Consider the following 15,356-nt stretch of genomic DNA (forward strand, 5'->3'; position numbering starts at 1 on the left):
AAGACTTGTCAGCAAGAAGTCAATGGAGACCTTCTCAAACCGGCATGAGCAAAGGACCAATATAACTGATGTGATGACAAACATGACACTGACAACCAGGGATGGCCAACTGAAAAATAGGTCAAGAGACACTGCAGAGAGGCCGACTCAGGCTTACTTCCCTTGAACAAAAGCATGACTTAATGATGACTGTATGGCAACATATGATAACTCTGTATAAGTTCATCATGCAAGATGCACAAACGAACTCTCCATATGATTGGAAGAGATAACCAATCAGAGGAGAACTAACTCAATAACAAGGTTAAGGCATACCTAAATCAAACTAAACCCCACCCAAAATGGAGGAGAGACTTTATTTTGAGTGCTTTGATGAAGGGCGACACGACTGACTCTAGTTGCCAATAATATATGGAAATGTTGTCATGTCCCCGCCCTTTTTGGAATATATGTATTTTTTTGTCTTTTTCTTTAAGCTAGAAAAAGAATAAAAAATGTTATAGTACAGTGGAAAGAACGAGTGTCAGAGAAACAGATGATCTAGTTCCTCGGATGGGAACAATCCTATGCTCAATGTAGGGAGGCAAAACTAGTCAAGGATACTCAAAGGGATGTTCCTTCCATGGGTCAAAGGATGTGTCAAATTGTAGAAGCTAAGTGATTGCATGGTTGATTTTGCAGAAGACATGGTCAAATAAGTGGCTTAAACATGAGTACAAGTGAAGCTGCCTCAAGGCCAAAAGGTGCAAATAGTCAAAATGCAATGTAGTAGTACAACTCAACCTAAAGGAGCATCTAGGGTATAAGGCTAGAAATAAGCGTAGAAGTAAGGAGAATGTGTCTTCAATGCACAAGTCATGGTGGGACAAAATAGGACTCGCGAGCCTACTCAGTATAATAGCATGGGCAACCAATGTTAGTGAGGTTCTAACTAAGATGCCCATGTAAAGGATGGCTCTATGTTATGAAACTAGCTCAAGAAAAAGATAGAAAAGATAGATCAATGCCTTAAAATTCAGCCTCTTCGAGGGGGAAACCTCCTTTACATTACATAAATGAAAAATTCTTGGATGATACAAATGAAAAGACCTCCTTTCTATATATAGGAGTCCAAGGGGTCATAACATAATCAGAGCCGACATAACAATAATAATGTAAGAGAACAATAATAATAATAGTGGGATTCTATGGGGCACAATAGTAACAATATGGGCACTACATGGGTACATCAATATAATAAGTGGGTTGTACTAATAACAATAAGGGGCTACACTAGTATTATAGGGGCCTAACATGCCCCTCTCCTTCAAAAAGCATTGTCCTCAACGCTTGAGTAGTTCTTGATGGTTATGTATAAAATTCTTGTCCTCCCATGTGTAATCTTCAGCAGGTAAGTTCTTCCACTTGATGAGATACTCTGAAGTTGATCAATTTCGTAGCTGTCGGGTTCTTGTTTCTGTGACTGCTCCATGTTCCAATATGATTTTTCCTTCCTCTTCAATTTCTGGCAATATTGTTTGAATTGGGATCTTTTGCAACTTTTGAATAAGTGGCCATACTTCTTCATCCTTCTTCCATTCATCCCTTGCTTCGTTTATCCAATCTGGTTGGATAATAGAAATAGCACAAAACAATGCTTCCGCATCCTCATCCTTGAAGAGTCTTCCCATTCGGTAAGGTCTCAATTTTTTAAGTGCATGTAGTATTGCCAACATTTCCTTCTCATAAATAGCTTGCTTGAGATGTAGCAGTAAAAATAGCCAATCACCTACATCAAAATATTTTTCACTACGATGTTCATCTACCTGTTGTTTCGTTCGATTTTGCACTGAAGTGGCGTTATCGTTTAAAATTTGGAGAACTTTTTGATGATGCTCAATGTGATCTTTCACTGCTTGAACCTTTTTCTTCTTGATATGTCCTTCTATCTCTGGAGTTTGAGGAGTGGTAATTTCTTCCAATCCTTTACAAGATATGGTCAGTGTCATTTCTTGATGCTCAATGTGATCTTTCACTTCTTGAACATTTTTCTTCTTGATATGTCCTTCTATCTTGATAGTTTGAGGAGTGGTAATTTCGACCAATGAATTACAAGATATGGTTGGATTCATTTCTTCTTTCTCGATGTGATCTTTCAGTTCTTCAACCTTTTTCTTCTTGATATGTCCTTCTATCTTGAGAGTTTGAGGAGTGGTAATTCTTGCCAATGCTTTACAAGATATGGTCTGATTCATTTCTTCTTTTTCTGGGGTGGGGTCCTGGCGTATATCTTCTTCTTTTGATGTTTCTTGATCCTTTTCTTCCTCCTCCTCATATTCTATGTAAAATAATTTCTTCTCAGCACACTTATGACCTTTAGTGCATTTGTTATCACAATTGTAACAAAGCCCTTTTTCTCTTTTTTTCTTCCGATTGTTGTGGTGTAACCCTTGTAGGTTGTGGAAGGCTAGGAGAAACAACACCTCCATCTTTATAGTTGTGAGGGGTATGCTTCCTGGTTTCCATAATTTTTCTTTCCAATATGTCACAAAGCCCTTTTACTCTTTCCAATTGTTGTGGTGTTGCTCTAAATAAAGTGTTGCTCTTTGTATCCTCATAATGTGCTATCATTTCCTCCATGAAAATTTACCACGTAACAAGTTGTTTATGAGAACAAAGCCCTTCATACCATAAAAATTGATTTGGTTCTAAATATGAAGATGCAATACATACCTTTTGTAACAGTGGTACACCATGTAGATCAAAATATTGCTCCATCTGAAGTATCCAATTTACTGGATCCTTGCCATCAAACTTCCTCATCTTGATTTTTCTTGATTTTAGGAGCTCGATCTTGAAACGACTGTAACTCTGTACTTTCGGATATTTAAGTTTTGAAATTGTGACCTGTGGTAGCCCTCTTTGTTCTCTTTCTAATGCCACTAGTCTGATCCAAATTGAATTCTCCAAGAAAGAGTTATGCACAATCTCCTAAGATGACCTGATTATAGACCTTTCTAGAAGAGCAAATTTGTATGAGGTTCCACGTGTCACTGTTTCGACCTTTGGCTCTAAAAAATATCTTTAAGAAACTACAGTCCGTCCTCTTTCTGTACATTCTTATGAAATTTCAATCCGATGCTCAGAGTGAAAGTTATAACGATTTTCCCCAGATCACCTGTTTGGAATGTAATTCAGGAGTCTACAAAAAGACCAACTTGCTCAGATCATATCTCCACAAATATAGTGCGAAAAGCTTTGAAATTCGGATTTGAGCTTCAGTGCAATCTCGTCTCAAATAGGTTTTTTTTTTAGCTTCTGAAACGTCGCAGAAAAAATTTTATAGAGAAAATGCCACGATGACCTGTTTGGAGCAGCGAAACCCTAGAATCCAAATCTCTGATACCAAATGTTATGAAACCAGCTCAAGAAAAAGATAGAAAAGATAGATCAACGCCTTAAAATTTAGCCTCTTCGAGGGGGAAACCTCCTTTACATTACATAAATGAACAATTCTTCGATGATACAAATGAAAAGACCTCCTTTCTATATATAGGAGTCCAAGGGGTCATAATAAAATCAAAGCCGACTTAACAATAATAATGTAAGGGCACAATAATAACAATAGTGGGCTTCTATGGGGTACAATAGTAACAATATGGGCACTACATGGGTACATCAATATAATAAGTGGGTTGTACTAATAAAAATAAGGGGTTACACTAGTAGTATAGGGGCCTAACACTCTACCATCGCATCATGATTTAAAAATTGGCGAGTGAACATGGTTTTCTAACCAAAGGCATGATGGGGTCGATCCTATGGCTAATATATCACTAAACGGAGGCTAGTATGAGAAATGCAGTGGAAAAAATGGTTTTCCCTAACCTATATGCCAGTCAGTGAATGATACCTATCGTGATGGGTCAGCGGTCATGGGACCAAAATAAGATCTCAAAGAAGTCTCCAAAATATCCTGAAACAATAACCCATTCTTGAAAATCCAAGCCCACAAGTCAAAAAATTCATGAGACGAAAAATCAGGTTTTGAGAAATTTTTTTGAAATTTCAAAGCTATATATTGATATTTGGATTCACAAATTTTTCATTTCTATTTGGAAAAGAGTTGTCGATCAAAAAGGAGCAAACTGGCCTCTAAATAATTGGACCGTTCAAATCGCGTCAAAGTTATCAGGTAACCCTCAAATCATGCTTGTAGTGTTTTGTGATACTTTTTAGAAGTTTTCATTAAGATTTGACCATGGGAATTCATGCAAAAAAATCCAAATCTACATACACATGGGTTGGATGTGATCAACCCCTATGACAGCCCTACACATGACTATGTGTAAAGGGAACCCGTGTGTACGTGAGTTGAAGTTAAAACATAAAATCTAACAGTTGAAACTCATTTTTTCAGGATGACCATCACATGGAGAGAGAGAGAGAGAGAGAGAGAGAATACCACAATTGACAATGAAGTAATGAACAACCAAAATTCACTAGAAGCATTAAGAGGGTGCAGCTTATTGAAATTCTTCAAAATGCCGAACATGAAAGCCAACACATGCCTGCTCAAATTGTTGATCCACTAATGGAGTTTAGAGGATGATGCCTTCATGATAGTTCAGATGCTTCTACGAATTGTGTTGGAAGACATCTACTTTATTATAGTTCTCTCTAGAAGAGGGGAGGTTGTACATTCGACCAGCAGGACAAGGAGTATTCTTTCAGTAGAAGACTATGTACATATATACTATCTTGGGCACCCAAAAAAGATTGGAAGTCAGATCCTAATCAAACACGTGGATAGTTTATCTCTGAGGATTCTGCTGTTTACCATTGCGAGGGTAAACGAATCAGCTTCACTGCATCAGGGTTCACGAGTGTCCACGAGCTTGGCAGTGGAATGCCTAACCATGGTTTTCGACTGGTGCACACCTCTTCTTACGAACATGAAGAGCTAGCTGACCACCATTCAAAAGGGTCAAACAAAGAACTTTGGATATGGGACTATTTTATGCTCCTTCTTCTTTGAGAAGGTACCTGGTCTATGTCCCAAGGTATCTGTCTCCATCAGTAGCCCACAAGATCCTTGGATGGGTATATGGGCTAACTTGATGAAACACCTTGGAGGCGGGGACGTGCCTAGGATGACTTTCGATGATGAGTTTTTCACCTGGTAGGACCAACAGATCATCACAGTCGATGACTAGTCGTATGCTGGTATGGATTTCCGAGGAGATCTAGACTTGGTGTTGCCACCAAATGCAACATGGGGAAACATAGGTAACAATTTTTTAGGTTTTTTTAGATTTTTAAGAGTTTTTTTCCTTTTTCAATATGAAATGAACATAGAAACATTTTTTATGGGACAAAATACTGACAAAATTACCATGTTCCAGATGTAGCTCTAGTGAGACCAAATGGATTTTTGAGGCACAGGCATCATGGAAGAGGTGCTGAAGAGGCAGCAGCTGAGGCAAAGAGAGTCCTATATGCAGTTCAAAGAAAATTGGTGAGATTGACTCACCAGGTGCTGATGATAGCCATAGAGGATATATGTAAGGATATGCAACGCTATGTGGTAGGAGTACCACGGGACTGGGTCTGCATACTTTAGCGTGTGGCCAATGTAGTAGTTAACTTTTTAGATGCTCATCCTGAGCTGGGTCAATAGATAGACTGGACATGATTATGGGCATTTCATCCCAATTTTGTATATTTCTTTTTGAACACTTTATCTATACACAGGGAGTTTTATGATATATATACAGATCCAAATTTTTTATGTTTTCTTAATTTGATGAATGATTGATATGCCAATCTAATGCTTGATTAGCGATAGAGTCAGCTAATGAATTCTCAGATTGTGGAATGTGCACATATGTAATATAAACAAATGATCATTGCAACACTCTCACTCTCGAAAATTGGCGATATAAATAAGGATCAGGAACTTGATAAATGTTATTTAATTGTGACACTACCAGTTGTGAGTCAAGATACACTACCAATGAATCAATTTCATAAGAAATTGCTTTGCATGGTAAATTAATAACGGCAGTATATTCGGAAGTTTTATTGAAGTAGGACTAATACATACTCCCTTGACATCATCAACTATCCAGATGGATAATAAATCACCCAAGCTGCAAAAGCGAGATTCCGAGTGTGCCGACTAGCACCATCAACGAATCTAAAATAAATCAAGTCATCCATCAACACCTGTGAAAGAAGATAAAAAAATGTCGATACCACAAAATTCCCGATAAATATGTACAAAAATACAATATATACAAACAAGCAATTGCTCAGCCGGAACCTAAGCAAAATACTTCTTAAGGTAGAGCCCATCTAGGGGCTCTGCCAGCTTGTTCCTAGAGATGTTTATAAGTACAATTCCTGAGATAAACGACATATCACCTTGGCCAGATAATTGTGTTGGAGCCAAAGGGTTTGAAACTATACAACATCACTAGTAAGCAGATTGGAGAACCTAGATTCGACTTCATGCAATGGGGGGAAAATATGAACGATGATTCAAATCTTCCCAAGGTAGATCTACACCCATCATCACTTCTAAAATTGCTTCGTCAGATGGTAAAACTATATCTAAGAAATCTAGAGAAGAAGTGGAGTCAAGGGTCTAAGCTAGAGCCACATCACCATCTAACTCCTCCTCTAAAAAAGGAGTGGGGTGGTTGTCTGTAGAGTTAACGATAGATTGATAGCTAAATTCTGTTGCAGACATGGGAAATGCCATTCCACCAACCTGGACTCCATCTAATGTGGTCATAGATGAAGGTAAGGTCCAAGGGTCTAAAAGATAATGAGCTCGAGAGAACTATTTCCGTGAAGGCTCCTTGGAGGATGAAATTGCATCGATTATAGCTGTAGGAGGGGGAAGGTAAAATACACCCATCAAGGATAAGTACATCCCAACTCCTAAATTCTTTATAGGTTGATGGGGATTATCCACCAACAGAATGGTAGAATCTGAAGTTGCTCAAGATTCACTCGGAGAATAATCTAACTGATCAATTTTAACAATTCTCCGATCATGAGGAAAACACGGGATGTGGAATATAGATGAAACTATGGCATCCATCTCATAAATCCAATTCCTTCCTAAGAGGAGGTTATAATCTAGGTTGGCATCAATGGTTTCTACCTCAATATTAATGACCTTTCCTCCAACACATATAGGAAAAGTCGGGATAATTCTGTGTGGCCTATGAGAATGACCATCAAATGTTGTTAAGAGAGTCGGTGAAGGAACAACTAAAGGTGATCCAATGGCCTTCCAACATGACACAAACATTATGCATGTGGAAGATCCATCATCCATAACTGTCTGAAAAATATTGGTTTTTTGGTAAGTAGACTTTATCTTGAAAGCCATATGGTGAGGAAATCTCTTTTTGACATTCAACATATCAAAAGTGATCACTAAAGAATTTTTTGGATCAACTGCCCCAATTGCTGAAAGTAAAGCACTTCTTTGAGCAGGACACAACTGGAGTACCTCCAATGTAGACATAGCACAAGGACTTTGAGCTAGATCTTCTACATTCGAGTAGTTCTAGGTTTCCGTAGCATTAGGGTTAATAGTCGAGAGCTTTGTGGAACCTTTCGGTATCCAAGGTATAGACTCAATAGAGGGTCACTCAATATGAAGTGGGTCTACGGTTGCGAGAACAGATTTACGCTTAGATGTTTCCCTTTGACCATAATCATGTGCTCATGTGGCAACGTCGAAATGAGAGTTCATCATATAAACATTTAAGGAATTCTCCCCTTCCTAGTTGCCCACTACGGAGGTACCAGCATTCGAGTTCATGCCAACATGTAATTGTCGCCCTTGAGGAAAAGTTTTTGTCAAGACAACTTGGGATCTAGAGGACCCTTCCTGCACTAACAAGCACTGGGCATCTTGAATCTTGGGGCAAAGATGACAAATGATCTCCATTGCATATGTTGCATGCAAATTTAACCTTCTTTTTGGACTCTTTTCTACCCTCACCGGCACCGTTGTCAGGCTTGTTTGCATTACTCTTCCCTTCCTGGTTCTTCCTCTTACCTCATCCCTTCTTCTTCCCATCGGATTGTTGATTTCCTTTGGGGTTAAAATTCTGGATGACATTTATGGAGGTAGGATGGGAAGGCAAAGGTGTGGACAATGGTACTTGGTTAGAAGAAGCAGTTTGTAGAGACAACTACTGCAATTCGTTCAAAATGTTCACCGTACTTACGTCGATTGATCCAACTATACCATTAGCGTGAGGGCTTGGCTTTGGTTTGGCTAAATCAACCTTGGATCTAGGAGAATCAAGTAGGATTTTCTGAAGAGTCCTAGGCTGAGAATATATCAGTTATAATTGTTGGGCTCGAAAGATAGCCAACTCTTCCGAATAAACACTAGAAAGAGAAACATCCTTTGAGATCTCAGGTTGTAATGATTTTAGAAGCCATTCGAGATGAAACTCTGGTGGAATCTCAGCTTTGATAACCCTCTTTCTTTGTCTCCATTCTTGGATATGATCCGAAATGTGAGTTGCCATGTCTTGATGAAAATTGCCCAGAAGCTCAGTTCCGGCTTCATAGCGGATAGGAAACTGAAAATGGTTCAAGAAAATATTAGCCAAATCAACAAAAGAAGTAAAGGTGCCCCTTGGAAACTCTATATAACATTTGGCCGAATTCCTAGTTAGGGTGCGTTGAAATAACCTCAAACTGATCGAATCATCTATCAGGGAGTTGGATGAGCACCATAAGTGGAATGTGGTCACATGGTCTCCTGGGTCTTCACCATTCTTCCCTTCGAATTTTGGAATATCCAATGGAAGTTTAGTTGGGACCGGAGGCCAAGCTGGATTGTACCTAATTGGATCATTCGTCAATTTAGTCAAGTCTAGAAAATTAAGCGTGGCCAGAAAAGGAAGTCGTGGAGGACCTTGGGAATTCCATCCAGAATGGGCGGGGTTCCCGTAGGTCTGAAAAGAATGACCTGGATTTTGAAAGGCACCAGGTTGCTCGAAGTAACTTGTAGAGCCCACTGAACCAAAGGGTGATCCTTGCGGTCCAACAAAATTTGGAGTTTGACCAACTCCTACCGAAAATCCTCCATAATCGGTGAAGTTACCCCCTAACGAAGTATTGAAAGGAGCTTACAACCCCTGATAAGGGTTTCATGCATTAGCAAAGGGTGAAAAACATTGAAATGAATTAACCAAAGAATACAACACATTCCCTTGTTGGCCGAAAAATTGATTCACAGCTCCTATCCCACTAATCGCAGGGTCTGTCAAACTCTAAAAGGGGTTACTACCTTGACATGTATAAGGAAAAGGCATTGACCCTACTCCCACATTGGAACATGGTATATGACCACTTCCAAATGGGAAATCCTGAAAAGAAGCTGATCCACTCGTCATGGATGTAAAGCCGGTTGATGGTATATTTGAAGGAACTAAAGGAATACCTTGAGACGGCATTCGAAGAGGGAAAAATCCAAAACTAGATGCATTAGCTTGAGAATTTCCACTCCTCAACGAAATGGAAGTAGACCCAAATATAGATGTGTTGGGAGTGTTAGAAGGGATGGAAATAGTTCCTCCCCCTTGCACAGATATGGGAGTCTACATGCTTGCAACACTCATTGTGGATGCCATGCTTCCAGCAGTGGTCATCGAAGGGATAGATGTATGTGGACCTGGGCTCGAAGGCCTATGAGTCAGAGTTCCAACATATAACAAAACGTTTAGATGATCTGGAGGGAGAGGAGAATTCAGAGCCGTAACCGACTTTGAAAGCTCTTCTACTTCAATACTATCTTTCGACTAAAAGAGTACTCGAAAAAGAACTGGTGTGTTCCTCTCTAACTCTGTAGTAGTAGCAAGTCTATCTTGTGAACTAATGCCCCCAAGTGGAGGATCAATATCTAATGCACCTGTTGCCACTGGTTGGAAACCATTGGCAGAATCGCTCCTATGCCTTTGAGGAGAAGGCTCTAGACTAGTAGGTGAAAGCCCACGAAGTCTCCGAGACCGTCGAGATGGTCGGTCAGCCACTTTGAATTATTTTACAAAATCTACATAAAGGCTCAAGAAAATTAAAAATCTAGGCTGACTAGGACCATAGAACACTCACTAAAATTTCCCTAAAGATATCAACAATTAGACAACTTCCAAGTATTTCCGCTCCAGGTGATTAGGACCGAACACCAAAATACAAGCAAGTTAATAATAAGGGACTTCTGAAAATAGACTGGGGTAATTACGCCCAAGGCCTACTAGCGAAGGCATCAGAGGTAGATACGCTGACCTCCAGACAATAGCCTTTGCCAGTGCAAGCCCCCAAGCTTCACAAAGGTGACCTCTAGAAGTACTGCTAAACGTGATACAATGTCAACCTCAGGTGCCGCGAGATTCTCCTTCATAACCACCTGTGTGGATCCCTAAGATAGGCAACTATGGTCACCAACTGGTATCAAAAGCCAGGCGGAACAATCGTGAGGTAGGATCTGACAAGTAAGAGATGGGGTATCTCTCATCCTTATCTTCACAAACCCTCGTGCTTAACTCCCAATCACGAAGCTTTCCCGATCTCCCTAACGCTATTGGATTTCACTCTTTAATCAAACTTCTATGTTTTACAATTTGGAGCGGCCTTGGAGAGTTAACTCTCCTCTCACCTAATCCAAGGCCCTAACAAACATAAACTTTTTGATGCATTCTGATGACAATACAAAAGTTTTAGTTTATTTTATTAAGCGCTTGATTTTAAATGGCTATTCTTTTAAGTCAAAGGGATAAATGGAAACGAAACCAATGGTGTTTGTATGACACAAAAGAAATCAATGAAAAAACTAACTTATATGAATGCAATCATTTGTTCTTCAATGAAAAGAGATCTGTACGTGGGTTCTACGAAACTTCTATAAAGAAAAAAACTTTTTCTTTTATTTTCTTAAACACACTTCACACACAAAAAAACTAAAAAGACTATTGATGCTTTAATAATGCAAAACTACCCTAATGCAAGGTGTAAATGAAGATGCAAGATCCTAAATTACTTTAAAAAGGAATGAAAGAAATTACTTATAACTATTAATAAGCCAACTTAAGTGTTTGAAAAGAATACAAAATTTGAATACAAAATCTTCTCCAAACAAGAAGGGCAAATCCAAAAATATTACAATTCACTTTCAAAAATTCAAAAGAAACCAAAATCAAACTTGGCAAAAGAAAAAAAAACAATGTTTTTTAAGATCTTTTCTTTTTCAAGAAGCAATGAAAACAACCTTTCAAAATCACTCTAAATTCCACTCAAGACTCAAAGACCGAAAGAAGAACACAAGGAACTTTGGGAGTTACAAATTCAATAACAAATGAAAACTTGCACAAAAAGGCTTCAACTTGTACTAAACGATCCAAACAGTAGCAAAGAGCTTTGACAAACTGACCGAGAAGTCAAGAAAGAAACACTTTAAAATTTGTCAAAAAGAAAATTTCAAAGAGAAAGAAAAGGTGGAAGGCCACAAAATGATGGAAAGAAAAGCAAGTAGACCAATAACCAAGCTTGACACTAAGATCGAAAACAATCTGCTATTCTAGAGGACCAGAATAATCAAGAACCTTTGCAAGAAGTCTGTTATGAAACCAGCTCAAGAAAAGATAGAAAAGATAGATCAATGCCTTAGAATTCAGCCTCTTCGAGGGGGCAACCTCCTTTACATTACATAAATGAACAATTCTTGGATGATTCAAATGACAAAACCTCCTTTCTATATATAGGAGTCTAAGGAGTCACAATATAATCCAGCCGACCTAACAATAATAATATAAAGCCACAAAAATAACAATAGAGGGATTATATGGGGCACAATAATAACAATATGGGGGCAATAGGGGCACAACAATATTAATAAGGGGTATAACTACAATAGTAATGGGGTAATCACTAGTATTATAGGGACCCAACATGCCCCTCTCCTTCAAAAAAGTGTTGTCCTCAATGCTTGAGTAGTTCTGGATACTTCTGCATAAAATTCTCATCCTCCCATGTGGAATCTTTAGCGGATAAGTTCTTCCACTTGATAAGATACTCTGAAATTGATCGATTTCGTAGCTGTCAAGTTCTTGTTTCTGCGACTGCTTCCGGTTCCAATATAATTTTTCCTTCCTCGTCAAGTTCTGGCAATATTGTTTGAACTGGGAGCTTGTCGCCTATAACCTTCTTTAAACATGAAACATGGAAAACTGGGTGCAATCGAGAAACTGCAGGAAGCTCCAATTTGTATGCCATAGTACCAATCTTTTGCAACACCTTGTACGGACCATAATACTTTGGTGATAATTTATTATCCTTCTTAGCTTGCTTGAGGGACATTTGCTTATATGGTTGTAGCTGTAGGAATACCCAATCACCTACATCAAAACTTCTTTCACTGCGATGTTGATCTGCCTATTGTTTCATTCTATTTTGTGCCAACACGAGGTTATCCTTTAAGAGTTGGAGGACTTGTTGTTGATGTTCGATGTGATGTTCCACTGCTTGAACCTTAGAATTTTCTCTTAAATATGATGTGATGGATGGTGGTTGATACCCATAAAGTGCCATAAATGGGGTCATTTTTGTTGCTGTATGGAAGGAAGTGTTATACCACCATTCAGCCAGAGGCAACCATTTGACCCATTGTGTCTGTTTATCAGATACAAAGCAACGAAGATATCCTTCCAAACATTTGTTTACTATCTCAGTTTGCCCATCAGATTGAGGATGATAAGATGAGCTATGAGCTAACTGAGTACCAAGACAAGAAAATAATTCTGTCCAAAAATTTCCAGTGAAAATGGGATCTCTGTCACTTACAATAATCTTTGGGTTTCCATGTAGCTTTTGAATTGTTTCCATAAATGCAGTAGAAACTGTACTGGCTTTAAATGGATGTGATAATGCACAAAAGTGTGCATACTTGGTAAGTCTGTCAACTACCACCATGATGACACTCTTTCCCTCAGACTTGGGTAAACCTGTGATAAAATCCATTGAAACCTCCTCCCAACGTTGGCTTGGAATGGATAAAGGTTGTAATAGACCCGGTGTCTTAATTGTTTCAACTTTATTTTGTTGGCAAACCAAACATTCCGCCACAAACTTTTGAATATCTGATTTAAGGCCATCCCAAAAAATTCCTTCTTAACCCTGTGGTAAGTTTTTAAAAATCCTGAGTGCCCTCCTAAGGGAGAAGTGTGCAATTCCATAAGAATCTTTTGTTTTAGCTGGGAATTCTTACAGAGGTATAAGCGATCTTTGTACCATAACGAATCATTTTTCCAGCTAAATGTATCAGATGTACTGGAATCTTGTTGTAACTTTCGAATAAGTGCCCACACTTCTTCGTCATTCTTCCATTCCTCCCTTGCTTCGTTTATCCAATCTGGTTGGATAATAGAAATGGCACACAACAATGCTTCCACATCCTCATCCTTTCTTGAGAGTGCATCTGCCACCACATTTTGCTTCCCTTTTTTGTAGATGATTTCAAAGTCATAACCCAACATCTTTGTGACCCACTTTTGTTGCTCTTCAGAGGATAATCTTTGTTCTAAAAAGTATTTAAGGCTATCATGATCCGTTTTTACCTTGAAGTGTCTTCCCATTAGGTAGGGTCGCCATTTCTTAAGTGCATGGAGTATTGCCAACATTTCCTTCTCATAAATAGCTTTGCTTAAAAACTTTCCCTTGATTGGACGACTTTCAAAAGCAATGGGTCTTTCATCTTGCATTAGAACAGCACCAATTCCATTTCCTGAAGCATCACATTCCACAATAAAGGTTTTTGTGAAGTTCGGTGTAGCTAAGACCAGTGCTTGGCACATTGCCTCTTTAAGATGTTCAAAGGCCTTTGTTGCTTCCGGAGTCCATGAAAATGCATCTTTCTTCAATAATGTTGTTAGAGGTGCTGCTATTCTCCCATAATTCTTAACAAACTTGCGATAATACCCTGTCAACCCGAGAAATCCTCGCAGATGCTTTATGGATGTGGGGATTTTCCATTCCTTAATGGCTTTAATTTTGCTAGGGTCTACCTTAACTCCTTCATGAGATACAATATGACCCAGATATTCCACCTCCTGGACTCCAAAGAAACATTTGGATCTTTTTGCATATAATTGTTTCTCCTCCAATAGTTGTAGCACCCTGTCAACATGTTCAACATGATCCTTCCAAGACTTGTTGTAGATTAGTATATCATCAAAAAATACTAACACAAATTTTCTAAGGAATGGTTTGAAAATTGAATTCATCAAACCTTGAAATGTTGAAGGTGCATTGGTAAGGCCAAAAGGCATGACCAAAAATTCATAATGACCCTCATGAGTTCTAAATGCTGTTTTCGGAATGTCTTCAGTCTTCATTTTGATTTGATGATATCCTGAACGAAGATCCAACTTGGTGAAGTAAATTGATCCATGCAATTCATCCAGTAATTCATCAATGACAGGAATGGGGAACTTATCTTTAATAGTGAGCTTGTTGAGCTCCCTATTATCCGAACACCTGCGCCATGATCCATCCTTCTTGTGCACCAATACTACTGGAGCAGAGAAAGAACTTTGACTCGGTTGAATTATACCAGCCTCTAGCATTTCTGCAACCATACGTTCAATTTCACTCTTTTGGACATAGGGATATCTGTACGGCCTGATGTTTGGAGGAACACTTCCTGGAATCAGATGAATAGCATGATCATGATCACGCATAGGTGGGAGACCTTTGGGAGTCTCAAATACCTTGGAATGATTGTCCAGGACTTTTTGGAGATCTGGAGAAATAGATGATTCTGATGTGGAAACATCTAGCGAACATAATTGTGCAATTACACCTCTTTGCTCCTTTTTTAGAAGCTTTGTCATACCATTAGAGCTAATTATCTTTCCTGGTTTCCCTGCAATACCCCTTAATTCAACTTCCTTTCCTTTCGTAGAAAATTTGATGAAAAGTTCTTGAAAATTAAAAGCTATTGTACCCAAGGATTGTAGCCATTGGACTCCTAGTACAACATCAACACCTCCCATTGGAATGGAAAGCATTGGGCTAGTCAATACATATTCTCCCATGGATAGCTTGATATTATGGCACTTTCCAGAGCAATTTATTGTTCCTCCATTTGCAATCATCACTTGACACTCTAGTGCTGGATATAGGAAGCAATTCAATTCTTTTGCTACCTTACAATGAATAAAATTGTGGGTGCTTCCTGAATCAATCAACACTATTACCTTTTTCTTCTTGATTTGTCCTTCTATCTTGATGGTTTGAGGAGTGGTAATTCCCGCCAATGCATTACAAGATATGGTTGGATTTAT

This window comes from Pinus tabuliformis, chromosome 3_2, assembly GCF_031772625.1.
Source record: "Pinus tabuliformis cultivar Carrire ecotype Pingquan chromosome 3_2, CPIR1, whole genome shotgun sequence".
Lineage (NCBI taxonomy): Eukaryota > Viridiplantae > Streptophyta > Pinopsida > Pinales > Pinaceae > Pinus > Pinus tabuliformis.